This window comes from Parus major, chromosome 4A (assembly GCF_001522545.3).
Source record: "Parus major isolate Abel chromosome 4A, Parus_major1.1, whole genome shotgun sequence".
NCBI lineage: Eukaryota > Metazoa > Chordata > Aves > Passeriformes > Paridae > Parus > Parus major.
This window is the reverse complement of record NC_031772.1, coordinates 15,039,443-15,062,329: the sequence shown is the minus strand read 5'-3', so window position 1 is coordinate 15,062,329 and position 22,887 is coordinate 15,039,443. Positions and strand designations below refer to the sequence as shown.

General features: G+C 38.8%; 1 long non-coding RNA gene across 1 annotated transcript; it reads left to right on the top strand.

Moving 5' to 3' along the window:
• Positions 1-11: 11 nt before the first annotated feature.
• LOC107203988 lies at positions 12-11,680 on the top strand. The gene is made up of 2 exons (XR_001521437.1): positions 12-319; positions 9,946-11,680. It is a non-coding gene; the product is annotated as an uncharacterized LOC107203988 (long non-coding RNA).
• Positions 11,681-22,887: the final 11,207 nt, after the last annotated feature.

The window sequence follows — 22,887 nt, the reverse complement described above, 5'->3', positions numbered from 1 at the left end:
AACTTCCCCTCTCTCCTCAGCTGCCTTAAAGGTAAAGCTACCCCATGACAATATGGCAAAAGGAATACACTTCCTTCTCCCTCACTGAAATATGTGGGAATACTACCACAGCTTGAGAAGCATCTGCATTGAGATTTGTAGCTTTACTCTTGTTCTGTGTGTGTTGGAAAGAAGGAGCAGTGGATAGGCAATGAGCTGTGGTGCCTGCTTGCCGTGTTTGTCACAGCAGGTCTGAGGCACAGCTGTGTCTGCAGCCCTTGCAGGGGGAGGCTGGCTGATCAGGGTCTGTTCTGCAGCTGGAAGTGAAAGCCCACAAGAGGTAAGTTTGATTTGACATTTCTGGCTCATATCAGACAGGGCATGTAGAAAGGAGCCTGTGGGAATGTAAAGCTGGTGGTAGAAAGAAAAATGATCTGAACAACAGATAGTAGTATGCCACACAACCGCTAACCCAGATGAACATATTCCCAACTCCAGAATTCCTGTCAAAAGAGAAAGAATGATCACATAGCAGCCAGTATTATTATTGTTTGGTTTGTACCTGGCCAATTGTGTCACTTTTGCCAGAATCACATCCAGAAGGTGAATTATAATATTTACATAGCAGAGCAGAACACACAGACTACCTTACAGAAGTGCACAGTGTAATGGAAGATTAGCCATTGACCTTACTGAAGTGCTTTATACGTCCTAATGCCCAGTTTCCCTTTATTTTTTTATGGGCACTTTCCCACTCATTAGCTATTTTGGTTCTTATGCTCTGAAGCTCCCAGCAAGGCTTCTCATTTTGTCCAAACTGTTAATATTAATATGGTTGTGCAACTGCCCAGTGACAGCCTAGTTTGGCATCTGCTGGCAGCTGCCTATGTAAGCAAACTCATTTTAATGCTTGCATGTGAAAAATGCCTATTGTCTGCTGCTGAAATGTCCTCTATCTGCATGCCATTCCTCTCTTTACAGATGCCATCAAATCCCTGTGGTTCTCTGAAACTCTAAGAGATGTTTTGCTCAGCTTTCCCCATCAAATCATGAGTCTGTTTTTCCCTCTGCAGTATCAGTTTTCTGTGTGATGTCTTGCTTTCTCAGAAGCTTTGGAATGAAAATGAGGGCTTTAATTCTTGTCCATTCCCCAGCACCTTCTGGTGAAAATGTGATCTTTTTGAAGGATTGGGAAATGGCAAAGTACACACACAACATTTTTTTTAGCAGTTTAAACCAGCATTTGCTTCTCAGACTGCAGCTTCACATTGATTAGGTGGTAGATTTTCTAGATTAACTCCTGACCACTGAAGTAGTTTTGTTCTCTCCCATGCTGTTGGGAGATTTATTGATTTAATTGAAGGTGTTCTTGAGTTTTTCAGTTGTACATGTGTCTTTTCCTCCTTAAGCTGTTCACTTTACTAATTTTTATCATCCTGTGGGCTATGACTGTTTTTTTCCCCAGAGATTATGAGCTAAAACAAAGGCTCAGCTACTTTTCAAACATCTACTTGTAATTAACTTGGCTTTAAGTCACCCTTAACAATAGATCAATAACACCTATACCTGCCACCTAGGGAAATTTCCAGGGGCAATATACAGATTAGATGCCATGAAGATAATTTAATTTAAAGAAAACCAAAATGGGTAATTTCAACAGCTCAGTGGCATCTTGGTGTCGTATTTACTTGGAAGCCTTGTATGACTGAGATATTTTTACTTTCTCTCCTTCCAGGTATTTCTGAAAATTACTAAAGCACAACTTAATAAAACCAATGAAATATAAGGATGGTGTTACATCAGTACAATAATCTATCCTTGCTCTCTTTTTTCTGTTTTTCCAGTGGTTGTAGGGACATAGTAAAAAAAAAAACAACACTGGTTTTGTTTTAGGCCAGATAATAGAATTATCCAAAAGTTATTTGCCTTTCCTCAAAGTGATACTTCAGGTTATATAAAGGTTTGACAAATGTAATGCGGGATCTGTGGCAGCAGTCAAGAACATGTAGAAAAACACAGTTTGCTCACTGCTCTGCACTGCATTTGAAATCATACTGGCTCATTTTGAAACTCCACATTTTTGTTCTTATTATAGAAATTCTTAGCAATTTGTAGTTAGCAAAATTGCCAACTGTAATGATAAATAATAGCATATGGGAGTATGCAAATACAGCAAACACCCTTTCATTCCATATGCAGGATGATACAATTCCCATCATCTCCATTCCATTAGCATTGCAGATACAAAACTTGCTGTGCTGCCAAGAGAGTTTTGTTAAAATCAACAGAAACTGTGCAGCTGAAGTTTTAAGAAATCCTGATTTTTTCTGCTCAAACATGTTGTTTATTTTTCACATTCCAAATGAGTCAAAGGAGGACAATTTGGATCCCCATTACCAGAGCACTTTTTACCCCCTGTAATTATGGTTCAGTTAGGTGTCCAGTTTTATTCAGACTGCAAATATGTTTTTAGAAAATCTTATCCCTTTTCCCCCAGTTGAAAGGAAAGCAGGGCAGAAACCATTTTGTTTTGTTTTGTTTGTTTTTTTTTCCCTGTTGTGTTTTTAATTTTTTTCTGTGGTGTATAAGTATGAAAAAATATAAGAATCTAAGGGAACAGGTTAGCTGATGGCAATAACTGGGAGTCACAGTTGCAAACCTACCAAAGAATATAAAATGGAAATTTCTGAGTAGCATTTCAATTTTTTAAATTCCTACTATTACAAAGAAATTTGAAAAAGTTTCCTATGATGTAAATGTATGTTATTAATATGCTTTGTTAAAGACCAGAAGTGATTCAACCGGAAAATATATTTACTTGTTGGAAACTTCTATGAAAGGAAAACTGAAGTAGAGAGAAATATGTGAAAGTTTCCAATCAATAACAGTGAAATCATCTGCCAGACAGCTTCTGGTGAATCCCAAAATGAGGTTTAAAATGCTTTCACTATGGTCTCTGCCCCACTGAGGGGCTGCTGCCCTCCCTGCAGAGCCCTGGGCTCTTTTGGCCCCTGGTCACAGGTTATGGGTTAAATCACCACAGAACAGCATCAGCCTAGACCCTGGAGATGGAGTATCTGATGGAAAAGCACCTCAATTTCCTTTCACCAGACCCAGGAATAGGGTTGGAAGGCAGGTGAAGACAATATTCTTGCGCTCACAGCACAGCACAAAATTCCATAAATTTAGAGTCCTCTGGATGTATCTAGATCTTTTCTGTGCATGTGTGAAGTGGCTTGGAGGCCTGATTAGGAAATCTGGGAAAAATGCTTTGTTTAAAAAGATTATCTAGTATGGATTTTTCAATGCCATATTGGCCTCTGTTTAGAGAAAAACCTTATGTAAATAAATAAGGATGAATTTCACTGATCCTGCCGAGTGTTCAAATAACCCAGGATTACTCTGGGTGCTGTCAGTGCTGTGATGCACAAAGTATGGACTGATGCTCTCCCACACTTCTTTTCCAGCTGCTGTGTTTGCCTCCTGTCTGACCCAGAAGCAGTGTGGTTAGAAACCAGGGATTTTCTTCTATGAATTTTCTCAGCAGGTTCTTGAAGTCAAGTGAGCATTTAGCTTCCTCAGCATTGTGCAGCAGAACCTTTCCAGGCTTAAATGTATTTGATGGGAAGAATGTTTTTTACGGGTGCCTGTCCCTCTGTGGTGTTTTTTTAATGCTGCATCACATGAGTCATCCTCAAACCCTCTGCCACAGAGGCAGAATTAAGTGGGAACTACACCCTGTAGTTACAGAATATTTATTTTCTGTTAAGTTAGTTTGGATTGCTGGGTAAATACCATCTGGTTGTGGCAATTTATTACTGTTCACTTGTGCTGAAAACTCTTCACATTAATATTTCTATTTGAGGTAAATTCTTCAGTGTGTTTGTTGAAATAGTCTCAGTGTAACTCCCAGATCTCCATGGTGAACGTGGCTGTGTCTTTCATGAACATTTATATTGTGATCATCAGATCCTCCTGCATAGCTGCTGGCAGGTTATCTAATGAAGTACTTCTAAGAAGTTTTTTTTAGTTTTCATGCCTTCTCCAGCAGACTGTTGTTTTATTGTGATATCATGTATAATTTGCTAGGATTTATTTCTTATATGGAGAAGACTTCACATTTTCATGGGGTTTCTATTAATTTGGAAATATTTCATGTACCATTGTGATTAATAGTGTCATATGTTTTCCCCCCCAGTTTTTTTCTTAGTAGTTTTTATACATGCATTTGAACTCTCACACATGCACTTTTGAAATGCCTCCTAATACCAAGGAAAAAACAAGAAGGTAAAATTGATTCTCGATGCTGACTGCCTTGCCTTCACAGGGACTAGAGCTGTCCATAAACTTCTGATGTTTGCCCTATGCTGTTCACTTTGTTATTCACTTATTATGTGGATATCTGAGCAACATTTGCACTTCCAACCAAAATTACATCCCTATTGCCTGAGGCTGACCTTACAAATACTGCCTTGGCTAGATCATGGTGAACAGTGCTGATGAGTGCTTGCTACTGTGCCTCTCATCTTCAGCTCTGAAGGCAGAAATGAATTTAAAACCGAGACCTGAACTTAAACACTTTAAATTGTTGCTCTGTTTATAATTCAGGTGTATTTGGAAGAACAGCTTGAGGGATCATTCTTGGCTATGCCAGCAGACTGGGGGGTTATTAACCTCAAATGGAGGAAATATTTATAGATAGCTGAGGAATGGGCTGGGCTTGGAATTTTATACTCCAGAGCAGCATGCGTGACCATAAACTTGTCATTTAAAGAATTTTCACTGCTGCTGGAATTCTTCCATTTGGAAAATTAGTTTAGTTTATGCTTGATACTCAAAAGGAAGCCTCCTAAAGGCACTTATGCAGTTTGTTGTTTTATTGGGCCACAAGTTGTCCATAGACTAAAGCCAAGAGACAGGAGAAAATTCCAGTTTCTACACTGCACTATAAAACTGTGTAACTATCTTTTGAGTGGTGAGTTTATCAACAAGGTTATCGCTGAATACTTTTAACAACTTTTCTGAAGACATCCCTGACAGCCAGAAAATTGTACACCATAGGGGAAAAAAAAAAAAGCTTTAGATGATTTAATGTCAAGGACAGTATCCCACATATTTCTGAAGGTGTCAGCAAGTAACTGGCTACAAGTTCCTGTAAGGTTGCTGTGTTCCATATTGAGCATTGAAGTGGCTGCTAACTGACAGCAACGCTTCCCTGTGCTGTTCATCAAAAAGGATTATGCAAGGCAGTGACACCTTTAGTGCAGTCAATGAAGTTTGTGAAAACATTACCTTGAAGAAACTGTTTTTCAGTGACCATTAGTGGTGCACTGAAAGTGGTTTGTGATTTGTTTTTGTTTGGAGTAAGGAATCCAGTGTCCAGGTTCACTGACTCTTTGCAAAGAGGCACTTTGTCTCAAAGACAGTAGCAATAATTTGGAGAATGTCCTGGAAATAGTTGCCAAAACCGTAAATTGAGCTGTGGTCTGAGTGCTGAGCTGCTGCCAGTTCTGGGCACTCCTTGATGAAGATCAGTCACAGTTCTTAACTTTGCTGTTCTCCAATGTCAAATGGCTTAGCAGGAACAGAGCCTGATGGGTGTGCAACATGGCTTGATGAGATAAGATATTTTAAATAAAGGCTGGAAATCATTATTAACTGAAGAAATTATAGGTTTTTTGTCAGTCTCTCTTTTACCATAGGGATATGATAATGTGTAAAGTCATCAGAAGTGTGAACTTTAGGAAAATACCCAGGGAGACATTTATATAATATCATGGATGACATTTTTTTAGATCCTTGAGAGCTGATGATTAAACAGTCTCAAACTTTGAGTTTTATGTTGCTAGAATTTTATCAGAAAGAACTGGGAATAGTGAGACCTATCTAAAGAAGAACCCTTATTACAGTATTAGATATTTTGTGATTTTTCTCCCAAAGCCTTAAATTTTATTGAAAAATTTATATTTTGCTCAAACTGGATTAATTAATTTTTAGGAAACAGCTGTCTAGGCAGAAATGAGTGTCATATCCCAAATGTGCAACTGGGTACAAATCAGTGTAAAAATGGACCCACAGAATTTTCAATGAAAGAAGATTGATTTTTCCTTCCTGTTCATGTGTTGTGAGGTGTTTTATGGTTGTCAGGCTTTACTTCTTGGCTTATTCTTTCTCTGTATATGTTTCTAAGTTCTTTCCTCGGTGTTTGACTTCATCAAACTGAGCTTTCAGAAGCATGTCAATAGCAGGCACAGAACCGAGAGTATCTATCAAAAAAGCACAGGAGATTTTTATTCAAGTAAAGTCTTCAGTGAGATGTGAACAGCATGGAGAATAGTGGCTTCTGAATGTGCCAATGCCATTTTAATGTTGTTATTTCAATGGTTTCTCCAAACCACAGACAAAGTTATTGCTTAGAAAGTTTATGTTCATAGTGGTAAAGGTTATTTATTTCATTTGGAAAAGATCCAAAACCTGTTTTCTAAATGGCTGTTTTGTTCTGCACAACCTACTTCCCAGTATTTTAGCTTGAATTGGACTTGAATTCAAATTAATGCCACCATATGTACTTAAAAATGTAAAATATTTTCTGATGTTGCAGATTATTTTGGATTCATGGAACTCAGTATTTCACAGTGGTTGGGTATATCAGTATGTAGACCATGACATATTTCTTGCAGATGACTGTGTACCACTATTTAAGAAACATACTCCAAAAGTTTATTAATTTGATAATGATTTAATAGTGGTGTTGTGAGAAGTGGCAGTTAGCCTAAAAGCAAATTATAGACAGACATGGGTGTCTAGTAGACTTTTTTCCATCCTCTGGAATATATTTTTTTTTTTACCATACAGTTTTTTCTGAAGAAGAGATGCTTGGCTTAACATGAAAGTTTGCCAACATTGCTTTCACTTATAAACAGGGAGAGGGACTGCAATTTGGCAACTATCAGGATTTTTGTGACCCACTTCTTATACTTTGTATAAATAATTAAACAGCTGGTAAATAAATGTATCTGTCCTGTCTACTGTGTCTTATAATGTAATATACTCTTATTATTCTCAGCTTTGTCCAAGCAGAACTGCATCCTGAGCTCCCTGCAACAATGGTGCTGCTGTGTTCAGTCTGAAATGGCACTAGAGAGGGACTTACAAAAACAGGATTTCCTGTGTCAGCTCTGCCACTGAGTTACTGTGGACAAGCAATTTTACCTCTTCACTAAACTTCAGCCTTTGTCTCTCTTGGCACAACAACTTATTATGCTCTTAAATTTGGAATGTATTTTGACGTTCATGATAAAGTAGGGCATGGTCTGTCTGAAAAAGGGCTAATGAGCTGATGTGAGTTAAAATAAATACTCTCACCTTGTTACAGGCATGAGTGGTGTAAGGGCTGGATCAGGTATTTAAAGAGGGAAAGGCTTGACCATTCTGGGTTTGTTTAGGGTTGTGGGTTTTTTCTATTGTCTGTTTTCTTTTTTTTTTTCTCCTTCTTTTAAAAAAAATAATTGTATTTTGATTCATAGTTGCTCTCCTCTGTGTCTTATCACCCTTTTACAGCTAAAGGTTTTCATCTTCTCACAGCTTGTTTTTAGGCATCCTTCCTTTTCCAAATGAACCAGAATGAGCCTGCTCAGCTGGAGGGCTGTGGTGCAGTCCAAGTGAGCTAATCTGCCATCTGCACCTTCCCTGGTGAGGAGCTGGGACTCCAGAATTCCTGGCAGAGCTGATGTGAGGCTCCAGGATCTGCTGCCCCACCTCGCTGCCTGCCTGTGCTGGGACCACAGCTGAGAGCTCAGAATTAGCTCCTCTGGCCTTTACTCTCCTCCTGCACACATGTACCTTTTCACTAAACGTGGCTTTGGTTTTACTTATTATAATTCTAGTATATTCATTTCATGGTCATTGGAATGTTTCACATGGCAAAATCATCTTCCATCCAGTATTGTCAGTTGTTACTAAGTCAGTTATTTAAAGAAATGTTTGCACATGGCAATAACACTAAACAAATTAGTTGGTGAATTTTATGGATAAAATGATAAAATAATGACAGCATATTTTAGGAACATTAACCCTGTTCTAGAAAATAATTCCAATTGCAGTCTACACTGGGAAGGCAAATCATCCCTGAAGTATTACAGTCAGTTGCAGTAAATTATTACAGTAAATATTATGTGTTCTTTACAGCCATTTAATATAATCTCTGCATGTGTAAATGGATGTTATAGTTCTATAAAACCACTGTTTTTCAGCTCACATCCTCATATCTAAAAATCTAGCCATTCTCAATTAAATGTTCCGGTAAAAGAATGTATGAAGAATTCAGCTACCTTTTCTTTGGCAAGGAATTTATTACATGGGTAACCCAAATTAGTTTACTGTTTAATTAATACAAGCAATGCACAAAGAAGAGAAAGATTTTTGTAATTATTATCATGGCAAAGTAAATTATGTGCAGTTGCAGTCAGCAAACAGGCTATTGTTCACACACTGTGCCCTTGAAAATAAATTCCAGATATATCCGAAACATATGAACAAATCTGAAAGCTAATGTGGACCTGATCCAAAGGCCACTGAAGCAAATGGAAAGATTCCCACTGACTCCAATGAGCTCTGGCTGAGGGCCAGTGAAAGTAACATTCAAGTTACCAAAGAGCCAAGCTGCCAAAATGCAATTGGAAATTTTTCTTGTCCCTTGCCAGGCTCCATGGGAGAGACGTCAGCTGTCTGGATTCTTGCAAGGGAAAGCATATATTTGGGATGCCCATCTAGTCCTGTAGAGGCTATTTGTAAGTGCTGAGGAATCAGAGGCTGGTTGAGGTAGGAAGGGACCAGAGTGTGTCACCTGGTGCCACCTCCCTGCTCCAGCAGGGTCATCCCAGAGCTCAGGGCACAGGATTGTGTCCAGACAGATCTTGAACATCTCCAGTGAAGGAGACTCCATACCCTCTCTGGGCAATCTGTTCCAGCATGAGTTCACTGTACAGTAAATAAATTCTTTCTCATATTTAGGTGGAATTCCCTGTGCATCATTTTCTTCCTGTTGCCTCTTGTCCTGTTATTTGGCACCACCTTTTTCAGAGGCCTTTTTTCAGTACCATAAAGCACATCTGCCATTGTGCTAAAGGTTGGATGTGTTGAAATTTATTTTTTTTGTGTCATTACTCTGTCTCATTAGCTGTGTCCTGTGACAATGATAATACCTGCATGAGCTCACTATTAACAGGCCACAAACATGCACACCTTGCTGATGGAAATTCTATCTAGCTGGTGCCTAATCAGCTCTGTTTTGGAAGTCAGGTGGAAAGTTTCTGATTTCATTGCTACTTGCACTTCTTACTTGACCATCTGCCAGGTTTGGTGATTCTGTTTTAGTGATAGCTTGTTTTGAAAAATGTATTTTCTTGGTATTATGCAGTATTTGAAGTGGTGGTTAATTTCTGGCACCCTCTGAGCTGAAGACATTTACTGAGAATTCAGAACTGTGGCCTCTAAGTAGTGGTTAAATAAAATGAACTCTTACTGAACCAATTTTTTGATTGGACCTGTACTTTTCAGTGAGAGATGCAACACCATGTTAAATATAAACTTTGTTTACCCTGAAGAGCAAATTTTGCTTGTTGTGCTAAATTATGCTAAACAGAACTATATGGAGAACCCCTTATTTAAGTCAAACTCAGACAAAATGCCAATCAAGTTTTATTTGGTTTTTGTTCTTTCTTGTGTTCTTGCAAAATGCTCACTTATGGCCAGCTATCATAATAAGATACATCACAAATATATTTATTTCAGAAAATGGAAGAAAACATGGAAAAATGCTTTCTTCAACCACACTAGAAGAAGATAAGCCATGACAGAAATATATAACAATGTTTTCATTAAAAACCTTTAGAATTACATTATTAAATTATAGAGGGATTTTTACAATGGTTCAAGATTGTCTATTTGTACTTTTTTTTCCTGCAGGTTTCTTCTCTCTGCTCAGTTCCTGTATTTATTCATCAAGGAAATCCACAATTTAGCCAGTAATATGCAGCAGTTTTCAAATCTGTGGATGACTCATGGATCACTCTTCCTTGTGGCCTACAATATCACTTTGCTATGCTCTTTCCAGTTAAGTTGGAAAAGAGAATCTTTAAGACTTTATTCCTGAATTCTGCCAACAGAGCAATCTCCAACTGTTAGGTGTGTTGAAAAATCAAACCTGAATACAATGCCAAGAGCAGAAACTTGTGTGGAATGTCATTATATGAGAAATAAATAATACTTTAAGGTTTGCCTAGTGCTTTGAAATAAGAAATACCCACTTCACTTACAAAAAAACTTGCTATAATTTGTATACAAGGTACATATTAAGTGAAGCCGGGGCTTTTTTGGATGTATTTGTATTAAGATTGGTGTGTTGACATCTCTGTAAAACATCCATCAAGGTGTTTTCTGTATGGGGTTTGAGAAATCAGTCATCAGCCTGGTCTAACCATGAGTGCTCCTTCTGATGAATTGGGGTCCCTGTCTACCTGCAAATGCTGCAGAGAAGAACACAGGAGCAATGGTGAGAACAGGGGGAAGCAGCAATCCCAACCCTTTGTCTGTGTATACGTGAACAACCTGTATACTTAATAAAATCTTTGCTGTGCCCTGGGGCAGCTGGTTGCTAAATTGTAATCATCAGGTACAATATGATGATAAAGCTGTATGTGCCCTTGATTTTATTGCAGATCTTTACTGTCACACTTGTGTGCTGATTGAGTGCATAGTTTTTATCTCAAGACACAAAATTTCCCATGCTTTGCATATTTTATTTGTGAAAACATACCGTTTTTGGTCCACTGTGATACTCCACACATTGAGCTGTGTATCCTGCTGGTTTAGCTACGCTGCTCATTAGCAACCATGAATGAGTAAACAAGAATTTCATCAGCAATTGAGGGGTGCACATTACTTCCATTGCAATGCTAATTTTATTTTGTAAACACAGTGCTTTTTAAAATTCACTTTTAACACAGAATATTCTTTCAGAGCTTACGTTGGATCAGGAAGATTACATTTAAAAACAAGTAATGAAATTTAAGAGGATATATTTGTGCTATCCTAAGTTTGAATAAAGCAATTAATCAGTCATTACTGAATATCTTGCTACTTTCTTGTAGTTTTTGTGTAAATTGGTCTTTACTGGAGTAAATGCACACTGCTAAATATTTGTGTGTTATCAATTAATACAGTTCTTTTCTTTCACTGAAATTAGTTATTCCTGGAACCAGGCTTAGGCATTATTGCCTTACTGAACTTGTAACAACACTGCATTTTGACTGCTTCCATTGAGTTTAAATATATGTTTCTAGTCTATGTCAAAATCTTAATTTCATTGTTCAGATTTTAATCTGTTTTTTTTTAAAGTAACTGCAGTTCAGCATAACTTTTCAATAAATAGCCTTACAGTTTCTTCTTCCAAAGGTTCCTATTCCATAGTGGATTTCATCTTTGTTGGCCAGCTAAGATTCAAATGTGAAAAATGAAACAAAATTGTGAAAAGAAGCTGAACTTGGGTATCAGAAATTTGTTCCTTGTCAAGCTTTCAGTTTTACTGAACCCTTTGCCCAATTAATTGTTTCAGTATCTGAGGCATCTCTAGATCAAGAGTGAAGCAGCTCTAATTCTCTCCTTGTTAACAATAAAATGTTTTATCTTGACTCAAAGTAAAGGGTTTCATTTTCTCCTTTGGCTTTCTCACAGCTGGGTTAAGAGAGATGAGAGTGCATTTGTTTGTGTATTTTAGCAAAGCTGGAAACTCTCAGCTGTTCCTGGAATTGACACAACTTAAGCACTTGCAGCACAAGGATTTTGGCATCCTCCTTGTTAAAAATAGCTCATATGAGAGATGTATCTTGTGTGTGTTAACACAGAGGCATCAACACATCCCCCAAAAAGGGATTTTACCTGTTAGAGCTCTGTGGTTCTTGGGATGGCTGAAAGACAGCAAAGGGCAGTAAACAGAAAATGTATTATTAAGTTGGTAAGAATGCTGATAAGCACTGCTTCTTGCTCTTTCCCTGCCTCTTCTGCAGTCCAGTAATAATTCTGAGTGTGCACCAGAAGGATTTTGACATTTGTATTATGGTCACTGTCAAGTTATTCCTCCCTCTGCCCTGAAAATGCAGCCTCAAAAAGTCATTATGGTGAAATAAAGAGGCCAGAGCAGGCAGCTCTTGCTGTGCCTTCAGACAAACTCTTGCCATCCTCAGGCTGATTCATCTACTCTGAGTTACCCACTGTTTAAAAACCCACACAAGTTCTGGGTGACACAGAGAATAGAAAATATGCTAAGGTTGCTTTCTAGCTCCTTTGATTTATTTTATCTTTTTTGGCCTTGGTAAAGCAAATGTGAGGTAATCTACCTGAGAAAAACAACTGCTTGAGATGCCAAGAGCAGAGGGTATTCTAGGGCATTGAAACTCGTGTTATCACATGTGTAATTTCCACAGGAAACCTGAAGTTAAGCCTGGCAATGTATTCAAGAATAGATTTTAATAAGGCAGGTGCTTTACTGACATGCACTAGTTCACAGCTGACATAGGCAGAAAGACAAGAGACATTGTTTCCCTCAGATTGCTTAGGTACAACATTTACTACTCCTTTATTTGATTTTGCACCACCATCAGATCTACAATTACCACACTCAAAAACACTTGAAATGTTCTAGTGAATTCTATTGTCTAAAAATATGTCAACTTTTGTGTCAAATGTGAGGATTGAAGTTGTCATTTAAGCAACAGAAAAATGTCTCTGATAATTGCACATTTAAAGCAAAAGCAATAACTGAATTAATTTCACTCAGGTTTAAAGAGAAGCTGTGATTTGATTCATATGACAACATGTTAAGTTTGGTACTAATAATTTGGTTAAGACAGAATCCTACAGTCAAATTTCACAGACCATTGAAATAGATGGTTGAGAGGACAAGTAGCTCAGCACAGTTCCTGTCACTTCTTGATTGTCAGGAGGTCTTGGTGACCTTATAAAAGGCAGAAAGTCATCCTCATTCCAAGTATTTTGGTAATTAAAACCACTTGACAATATTATGCCAGTTCCATTCCAAGAGGATCAGTGATTTCCAATGACAATAAATGAGCTGTCTTCCTGGTCAGAGTAAATGTAAAATTTTGTTTGTTTCCATACCCATCAGAGCACCACAGTCTTTGCAATCATGCTGAGCTTTGAATGGGCAATTATTGTGCTGTATATTGATCTTGGAGTCACGATTGAATGTTGTATGAAATCAATGCCATGTGCGCAGCAGCAGCAAAACATTTGGGGATATCTGGATTAAAGTAGGATTTGATCTGTAGATGAAGTTTATGTCCATATTTACTTGTGTTTTCTCAGAAGTGAATCTTTTGAAGTAGGATTTCTCTAAGTACCCTGCAGGTGAGCACCTTTCCATCCAAGTGGATTTTGGTGCAAGAAGAGACCCTCTTAATTAGACCTTCTCAGCTAAGGATTCTCAAGATGGAATACTACTGCGAGGCCAACAGAACTGTCCTTGTCTAGGACAAGGGCAGTTAATTTCCTGTGACTAATTGGAAAACATATTTGCATATTAGTATGCAAAATGAAAGTGCAAGCTGTGGTTTTGCCAAGCAACGGAATCATGTAAAAGATTGATGTATGAGGTAGCACACTTGAACTCTACATTACTTTGTATACTTTGTTCTATCAAGATGAGGAAAGTTGTTGAATTAGGGATGAGAGATGCCCACATTTATCAGCATAGAAAGTGAAAGGAGGAACATAGATAAATCCATACTTATCTATTTCTGTATTCAAGTAGTCCAGTATGAAAGAAATGAACATTAAAAAAGTACCCTTGTATAACCAGACAGCCCAGTCAAAGCCAGTATCTTTACACCAAAAGGTGGATTTGAATTGCATCCATTCCTAGATTTCTGTGCAGCACAGGTAGGCAATGGGACACTACAACCAGGATGTTTTAATAAAAACCTGAGAGGTAGAGAAGACCTTACAGTGTCTAGGCAACATTTCCTTTCCTTTTGCACTGAGGCCTCTAGAGGTAGAAAAGATGCATTTGAGAAGCACATTTTTTTCTGTTAAAGCTGCTAATTTAGGCTTAGCTGAGACTCATCTGAGATGGGCACAGTTAATGAAACAGCTTTATGAAGCTGAGAAACACTATGACTTGCAATTTTCCTAAGCTCTTTTTAAGTAGGGAGAAAGAGAAGTCCTTCTGCACTTCTCATCTGGAATACTGAAATTACTTGTCCAAAGACTCTCCTTGTTGTAAGAAAGGGGTAGGGATATGAAATCCTATTTGTTCTTTGAACTACTTCAGCAATATTTCCCTCCCAAATGTTTTGTTGGAGTAGATTGCAGTGTTTGATGCACCATGTCCCCAGGTGCTGTTTGCTCCAGTGATGGGTGGGGATCTGTTTAAGCAGACCAAGGTGATTCCATTCAGGGAGGCATCTGCAGGGACAGAGACTGCACCAGCAATGTGTCTCCCTTCTGCTTTGATCTGCCTTGCTCCAGTCCCTGATGTGTCTGTGGTTTCTGTGTCTTTGCTTTTCTGTACAGGTGCCTTTCTCCTTCACTTGCATGCTTAATAGAAAATAGATTCTTGAGGATTTCTTGTTCTCTCATGATGTACTGCCTGCACCAGGAGCTGTCTGTTTTGAATCAAAGGGTGGAATGCACCACTCTGGTTTTCCTTTCCAGGCACCTGTCAATGTTCCTGTCAGCTCTAGGAACTTCCTTCTGTCTCTTTTTCTGCCGATGTTTCTGTGTGACAGCTCTGCCCCAGCTGCTCCCATTCTCCACTGAGCTAATAACAGTCTTCACCAGAGGAGCAAAGAAAACTCCTCAGATCCCCAGCCACTGGTAGTATTACACGTTTTTCTGTAGCTCTGTTTCCAGGGCAGCTAATGGCAGCAGCCTGACATCACAGCACTGCTCTGCAAGGACTTGCAGTTCTTCCTTGGTGCCACATCTCTGTCCCAGCACCCATGGTACAATTTCACCTCTGCTATCAGCAGCCACACTGGTGCTTGTTTTCTTATTTAGATAACCTGAGAGGAGAAAAGATTGTGATGGAAAGAATGGTAATACACTGAAATATTAAATAAGATACACAAGTATATGTGTGTATATATATAAGAAAATTATGCTCTTCTATCTTCTCTCATTCACAACCCTCCCTGTTGAATTTGGGTTTGTAATGATAGTCATTGCCTTCTCTGTGTGCTTAGTGCTAAAGGGCTCAGATTTCCCCCTCAAATAACCAAGATATTTTGAAAATGTTTTACAATCTAACATGTATCCTTCAATGTTTATATAGTCATTCAATTCATTCACCTGAAAAGTAACTTACCTATATTATTTATTTACTGTTATTTTTTCTCACTAAAAGAGACTTGAAACAGGACACTGATCAGGCTAAACCACGGGGTTTTTTTCTGTATTACTTAATAAATATTTGAGTCTTATGCTGTTATGTTTTGTTATCTTTAGACTTCGAGTTGGTACTTATATAGTTAGATATAGAGATGCATTTAGCTTAATGAAGGCCAGTGAAAGTGGAATTGTCCAAGGCTTGTTGGACAAAATCCAAGGAAGTATTTTCAACATTTCAAAAAATGCTACCAGGCTTTAATGGACAACCTGTTCTTCCTGCAGTCCTACAAGATTATTTCTGCACAGATTCTAATACTTTAGATAAATTTATGCCTGTGAAAACTTGTAATTTTCCATGTTTTGATCAATGTGCACATTCTGAACCCATCCTTGGTAAAGCATCCTTTGCTGAAAAGCCTATGAACTGGAAATTATTTCACTTTGAAAAACATCCAGTATATTATTAAAACCATTTCTTTTGTCATATTCCTACCCTGTTACTCACTGTTCTCTTCATAGGGGCTAATTAAACGTTATGCTGCTAATCAGTGTTGATAGATACAAAGTACTGTAATGTCTCTGGCTTTATGGATTATGCTAATGGCCATCTGCCTATTATTGATAATTTGTTCTTCAGTTACTGGAGGGGGAGGAAGGAGCTGTTTGGTTAACTGTAAAAGGAGCTATTTGGTTTATGATGCATTCAGCTGTATCACCAGTTGTCTTTAGCTATTAAAGTTACTATAACTGCAAAGAACATAGTTCCATCAAGGTCTGAATTTTCTCTAGTTGTTGTATATGAAATTTGGATGTTCAGGCAGCTAGAATACATCATGAGTGATAAGAGCTTGACGGCAATGAGCTTATTAAGTACTCAAAGTGTTCAACCAAAGGTGGATAGATACATGATTAAATTTCATACTGCAGTTGTCTAAAATGCTATTAACTACGAAGAGTAAAAGGCCATGAAAAAAAACCCCACCTAAATTCTGTTACACAGAAATCTCTAACAAAATCTGTATGTATAGAGACTGCCTCAAATAACTGAGAATCTGAGCATACTCCATCGGCAGCTGGAAAATGTCAATTACAAAAATTTGGAAGCTCTGCTTAGAGAAGTAATGTGTTTTCATGTAGTGTGATTGACAGGATCAGATATTCTCCAGTATGAAACACATTGGATAACAGTCCTTTAGCTGCCTATTAAAATTTGCAAAGCCATCTCAGGTTGCACTGAAGTTTTACTTCTCTGCTTTGACTGTTTTATTTCTCAACCAGAGCAGAGAGCTCTGACACACCATAAGAACAGAGGGAGCCCTGATGCTGTCAGCAGCAGAGTTAGCTGGAAAATATCCCCAGCTATTTCAAAACATGAAAACACAGTTGACTTTTCTGTGAAATTTTTTATTGCTTCTTGATGAGCTACTGCAACATAAGGAAAAACTGAACTCAGAAATTTGGAATATTTTGGTAGGAATTTTAAATATAACACACTGGAGTTTTTAAAAAAAAAATTCCCTAGAACCATTGGGAATCATGTCAACACTTAAAAATAAAGGAAAGGTTCTAAGCAGTAATCACATTAAACAGGTTACACATTTGACTTTTCTTTCTTGAGGAACTATGTAAGTGTGAAGCTTTTGAGCAGATTAAATTTCACTTTCTTCCCAGACCTTAAAGTAATCTAGAATTACTCAGTGCTGAGAAAGGGAAGCCTTCCAAAAAGAACTTAAAAATTCACTGAGGGAGACAGGATTGTTCTGTGGAAGGGGATAGTCTGACTGACAGAACAGCAATTTTTGGCAAACACATTCAGTGGTAACCACTGAATGTTCTGTAGCTACTGCTTTTCATTTGACTTTACAAGCAGTGTGTGTGAGTTCAGATATCAGTAACAACCTCAGGACTCCTTGCAGTAACCAAAACTTCACAAAACCCAGAGTTTGTATCAGGATGCCTGTCAATGAAGGGCACCACTGAGACTTCCCCCAGGCAATCTGAAGAAACTCAGCTTGAATTCTGTGAGTGCTTTGAAGAGCCATTGAAATGCTGTATCAGTAAACTGAAGCACTGAACAGTGCAGTTTTCTCTGAATACAGTTCTTATAAACCAGCAAGGTATGAATGGCCAGATCCAGCACAAAACAAAATTATTGCCATATATATAATTTCTTTAAAACCAACTCCAGAAACATTCTCTTGTGCAGCAGATTTCCTGTGTCTTGCTCACAAAATTATACTTCCATTAATGAACCAACCATACACCTTTGCAGAGATTTTATGTGGATTTCCAACCCCTGGTGGCACTAACAAGTTATTGAGGGTCTAATGAGCAGCACCTGGGGCCTGATGATCCTCCAGCGCTTCTAACCCTGCCCTCACTTTTTTCCTCGGGTCCTTATTTAAGCTCACTCTTTTTTATTTTGAAAAGTAGGCTGAAGGTGCTGCTACTTCACCCTGTAACTGTTGTTGGTTGGTTTTTCTTTTTTTTTTTCTTAAATTAATTCTTAAAATTTTGTTTAGTCCTGTAGGTATCTTAGACTCCCCAGGAACTTGTAGGTAAAGTATTGTAATTTTCATTTATACCTCATATTTGTCTACAATGGCTAAAGACAAAAACACAGTAATCAGGGATTCCCCATGAATGATGACAGGTTTGTGTCCTAACAACATACCTCTTTGCTTCCCTCAGGGTCACTCCTGCATCCAGCACATTGCTAGGACTTCCACAGAGGAAAAAACATTCTTTAGGCTACTGTTCTTGTATCAACCTGCCCATTTGAAGATTACCCTGAAGGCATTATTCTATGGCTCCAGAAACTGGAAAAAAAAATTTAAAAATAAAATATGAAATCAAGAGGTATTGTTTAACCTTATTATTGAAAGAACTGACTTTGGAAAGAACTGATACTTGATTTTTTTTCTTCCTATTATTTTGTCTTTTGAGTACTTTCCTGCTTGTGGAATCTTGTTTTCCTAAGCAGGTGATATTTGTTGCAGGTGGTATTTATTACAGACCTGCTCTAGGAGGTGTTAAGTGACAATAGTGTTGCAGAGGAGTCACTGACTCAGCAGTGCTGGCACTGCTTTGCTGTTGTGCTTTGAGGAACAGATGGGAGGATAACATGGACAAGAAGCATAAACCAGGATGCTGAATGCAGAGGCCAAAGGCAGTTGGGTCCTGCAGCAATGGATATTTATAAATCCAGGAGAATTATGTTTGTGTGTCCAGCTCTTTACAGGAGCTCTGGACTATCAGGATGCACATTCCTGAGTAAAATACCTCAGCACCTGTTAAGCCCTGTTGTAAAGGATGCTATCTGTTTCTAGAAACTGCTAACAGGGAGGAGGGAAACAGCTCCTAATTGGAATTCCACAGGAACAGCTTCAAGGAGGGGAAATCCCTCCATTTGCTTCTTCAAGTGCTGAGATTGCAAACCTGGCCCACAGACCATGTGTCTGCTGGGGTGGGGAATATAGACACTCTTGAAAAAATGTTCTGGATAGCACCAAAGAAATCAGTGCTAAAAAGAAACAGCTCTGTGCTTGTGCAAAAGACCATTACCAGATGTGAAAGGCTTACTGGCATGAGAAAATGTCACTTCAGTGGATTTATTGTAGAAAGTTTAGCAGATTATGATTAGAGGGATCAGAGCAGCCATGTTCTTGTGTGTTGACACTGGGGTAATGACCCTTTGTTGTTAAATACAGTAGTACTCTGAAAATAAGCCAAGTTGCAAAACATCCTTGTGAAGGTACCACACAGATGATGGGGCAGCTGCTGAACTACTTACTCAATGTTTTCATGGGGGAAATAAAAACACACATTACGCCTAGATGAATATTTTTAATTACTTATGAGTGAAGTGGGCTACATCTGTTTTCTATAGCTGTATAAGGAGTGTCAAATAAAAGACTGCAAAGTTTGCAGTCCCCTGTGCAAATGAGCATCCTGGGGAATTGGGTAAGGCAGTCAAGAGAAATTCAGTGCTTAAACTAAAGAAGAGTCACAGGGGAATAGACATGAAAGCATTGTAGATGGCAAATTGATCTTGACATGCAGCATCTTTTGTCCAAACCCAGTGCATTTCTTTGGATACTCATGAAGGAAAATAAATGTTGAGTAATTGACTTGAAAGCAATTTGTGCTGGGAATGATTTTTTTTTTTTGTGAAATGTAGCCTTGAAAGGACTTCACCACTTGTCAAGGAACAAATAATGCTTTCATTGACCAGCTGGCAGTAGAGCTTAAAAGCAGTTGAAGAAAACGGAATGTTTTTAGCAATTTGTTGGTATAGGAACCCCATGACTTGTGTTTATCACAGAAAACAAGTTGTTGGCTTTTAAATGAGGCAACACTTCATATGACAGAAGTGTGGCTTTAATGCAGTTAAGCCATAGGTTAAACATTCATGGGTTGTTTAAATCTAATGGAAAAAAATACATCCATGCTGTTTTTAAGAGTATGCTCCTGTGATGCCTAATTTCTGTGCCAGCCAGCATTGTCTGTGAGAAACTGAGCAGCTCATTGGAAACACATCCCTCTGATTCACAGCTCTGTGTTTCATCCTGCACTGTTTGTTCACAGTCATCTGCAAAGGAACCTGTTTGCCCTCTCAGGGGGTAGCAGCAGCAAACAAATCTTGTCCTGAAGATTGCAGATTTGACTGCAGTTCCACAGGGCAGCCTGTGTTAGAGGAGTCTGCTTTCTTGCTCAGAATATTGTAAACCAGACCTTCAGGATACCATGGGTTTTTAAAAAATCTTCCTTGGTGTTACAAAATGACCTTGGTGCTCTGGGCTTGTTTTCTGCAGTGGTCAGGGTAGGCTTGTGGCTGTTTGGCTTTGTGGTGCTGAGCTACAGTCTTGTATGCACAAGCACTGAATTTTATAGGAGCTTTTGATATCTGCTCTGGCTGAAGAGGAGCAAGGCTGCAGAAGCTGCAAGGAATGTGATGCTGAGGATGCTGAACTGAGGCATGTGGAGATACTTTTTGCCATGGCCAGATCACATATCTCAGTGTAGCTCATAAGTTGATTACAGGACCACCAGAAGATAAATTTATTTAACTGCTGTAAACATTACGCTACCAATAAGTAATAAACTTACTAGGGAATGCTGTGTTTTGCTATGCCTTGTTTTGTACCAAGGGTTGAGGAAAATGTGTGTAAACCCAGAGGATGTCAGAGTGAAAAATAACAGATGACTCCTTAGACTGAAGTTTTCTGTGATGGAAAGGCTGAGGGGTCACACCTTTGCAGCAGTGAAACCTATTGATCCTGAGAGGATACAGCACTTTACCATGGTCAGCATAACAATTCCCAAATTCCTGGATTCTCCTGAAACAGAATGAGGAAGAAAATCACACTGTGCACATTTACACAACAGCACTTTAGGAGGAGAGACCCCTCATTTGGTAGTCAAGAAAGACACAACTGTGAATGTGGCTACCAGAAAATGAAATTATCCAAATACAATTTGATGGCAGACATGGAAATATGCCAAGTTTAAAGGATTCCTTGTGCAGAGTTAGATACTTGCCTCTTCTTCCATGTAGCCTCCTTCTGTTTAAGAAAAGCATTTAATATGTAACGTGATTTTTTTTCCTTTATCACATTTTTTGTGTGGTAACCCAAACACATTTGTATGTGTTTAGCTCTGATTTTGATGGGAATTTGATGCAGCTTGAAATTAAGTGCATGTGCTTTACTGAGCAATGACCGTAGGGAAAGTCCTGATCATCTGCCTGTCTGTAATCAGCCTGCTGATCCACAGAAGGCAAAACTGGTGGACAGGGTGCAGAAAGCAGAAAGCAGTGCTGGACTAAACTGGCCAAGCCTGAGGGAACATGTAGAGAGCCACCTAAGGAGATGGAAGCAGCAAAATCCCTTCCAATGCAGAGTTGGAGTATGAAGAAATTCATTACCAATTTTATCTGATATCAGCAGAAACAGACTGGGGCTGCAGGAGCAAAGGCAGCTGTGCAGCTTCCTGAAGTTTTGTAATCTGTGGCAATGCCTGAAGAGTTTTCTTCTCAGATGAGTGACCAAGTTGTACATCAGCAGCTGGTCACTAAGAGCGTGTGGTCATAGCTGCTGTGTCTGTGTGACAGCAGGGATGTGGCCATGTCACCACTGCCTAGAGGAGCTCAACCTTGAAAACACTTTAATAATGTACAGTTCTTCAGGTTTCAATTAGTAATTGCTCTGGCTTGGGCCTGCTCTAATAAAACATCTCACAGTTCAGCCTCAGGGGACTTTTTGAGTGGAGGACCACATCTTGGTCAATGCTAATCTATTAGCACTGTATGAACAAAATTCAGTTAAACTTTTCTTGCTGCTCTTCGTGATCAGAGGTTTTGCTGAGGTGTTGCAGCTGAAGGCTCCAGCAGAAAATTATGTCCCTTTCAGGTCTTGTGTTGATACTTAATCTTTATTACTTTATCAGGAAATTGCATCACTTACCACATTGACTTTTTTAAAGATGGACAGTGTTAAAAGCTTAGGATGCAAACAGAAAATATAATGATGTCAGTATGGTCTTAATTTCTAAGTAAGTCTACAGAAAGGAGAAGCTAATGCAATAAGTCTGTGTCTGACCTGAAATGACTTCCTCTTTTAAAAACCTTAAATACTGTTTTGCACAAGACAGCTGCACAAATCTTTGGGCAGAAAAGTGAAGAACAACCTGAAAACCACAGGGAGCATGTTAGGCAGACTGAATGTAATCAGCTAAAATGGGATTTGGCTAGGACACCAGAATTAATTCAAGAATGTTGTGTGTGGGTTGAATGGGCAGAAGAGGTGAGGGTGCTGCTGGATGTCCCAGGGCAGTGAGGACAGGCAGGCAGGACACTGCACTGGGCAGGAGCACGGGCTCAGAACTGGCTCACAGGGGAAGGGCAGTGTCTTTGATTTGTGCTGAAGTGGGGTAGCTCAAAGCTACATGAGAAGCAGCTTTTGAACTGTTTTGAGAGTGGTGCTTTTCTGGTCTGCTTCTTCTGCACCAGTAAGAGAGGGCAACCCACGATGAAGCAGGGAGATTCCAGTAGATGAGATATATAACTGGAAATGAGAACACCTTGGTTGTTCTGTATTGCTAGGCCTTGGGGAAAAAGGGTGCTTAAACCTGGTGATTTACTTTGCCTGCCCAGAAAAGAGGATAACAGCATTTTCTTATTAAAAACAATCTGAGGCTTAATTCCTTGCAAGGTGGTGTGATATTTTGGAAGAAATTTTTCTAAAATGGTAAGTAAACCAGTGCTGTTGAAGATTGAACATTTTAGCTTCACTCAAGCTGTGAAGTGGTAGCGTCCACAGGGAGCTAAAGCACACACTGGGAAACTGCTGATGTATTCATTTTGATTTCTGGAAGCATTTAATGAGGGACCTACTGGTGAAATGAGAAAGAAGTGAAGTTCAGACTCTAGAATGTAATTTTTCCTGAACTATTGTTGGAGATAATATTAAAATCCATCCCTCCATCTACCATATTTTTTTTAAC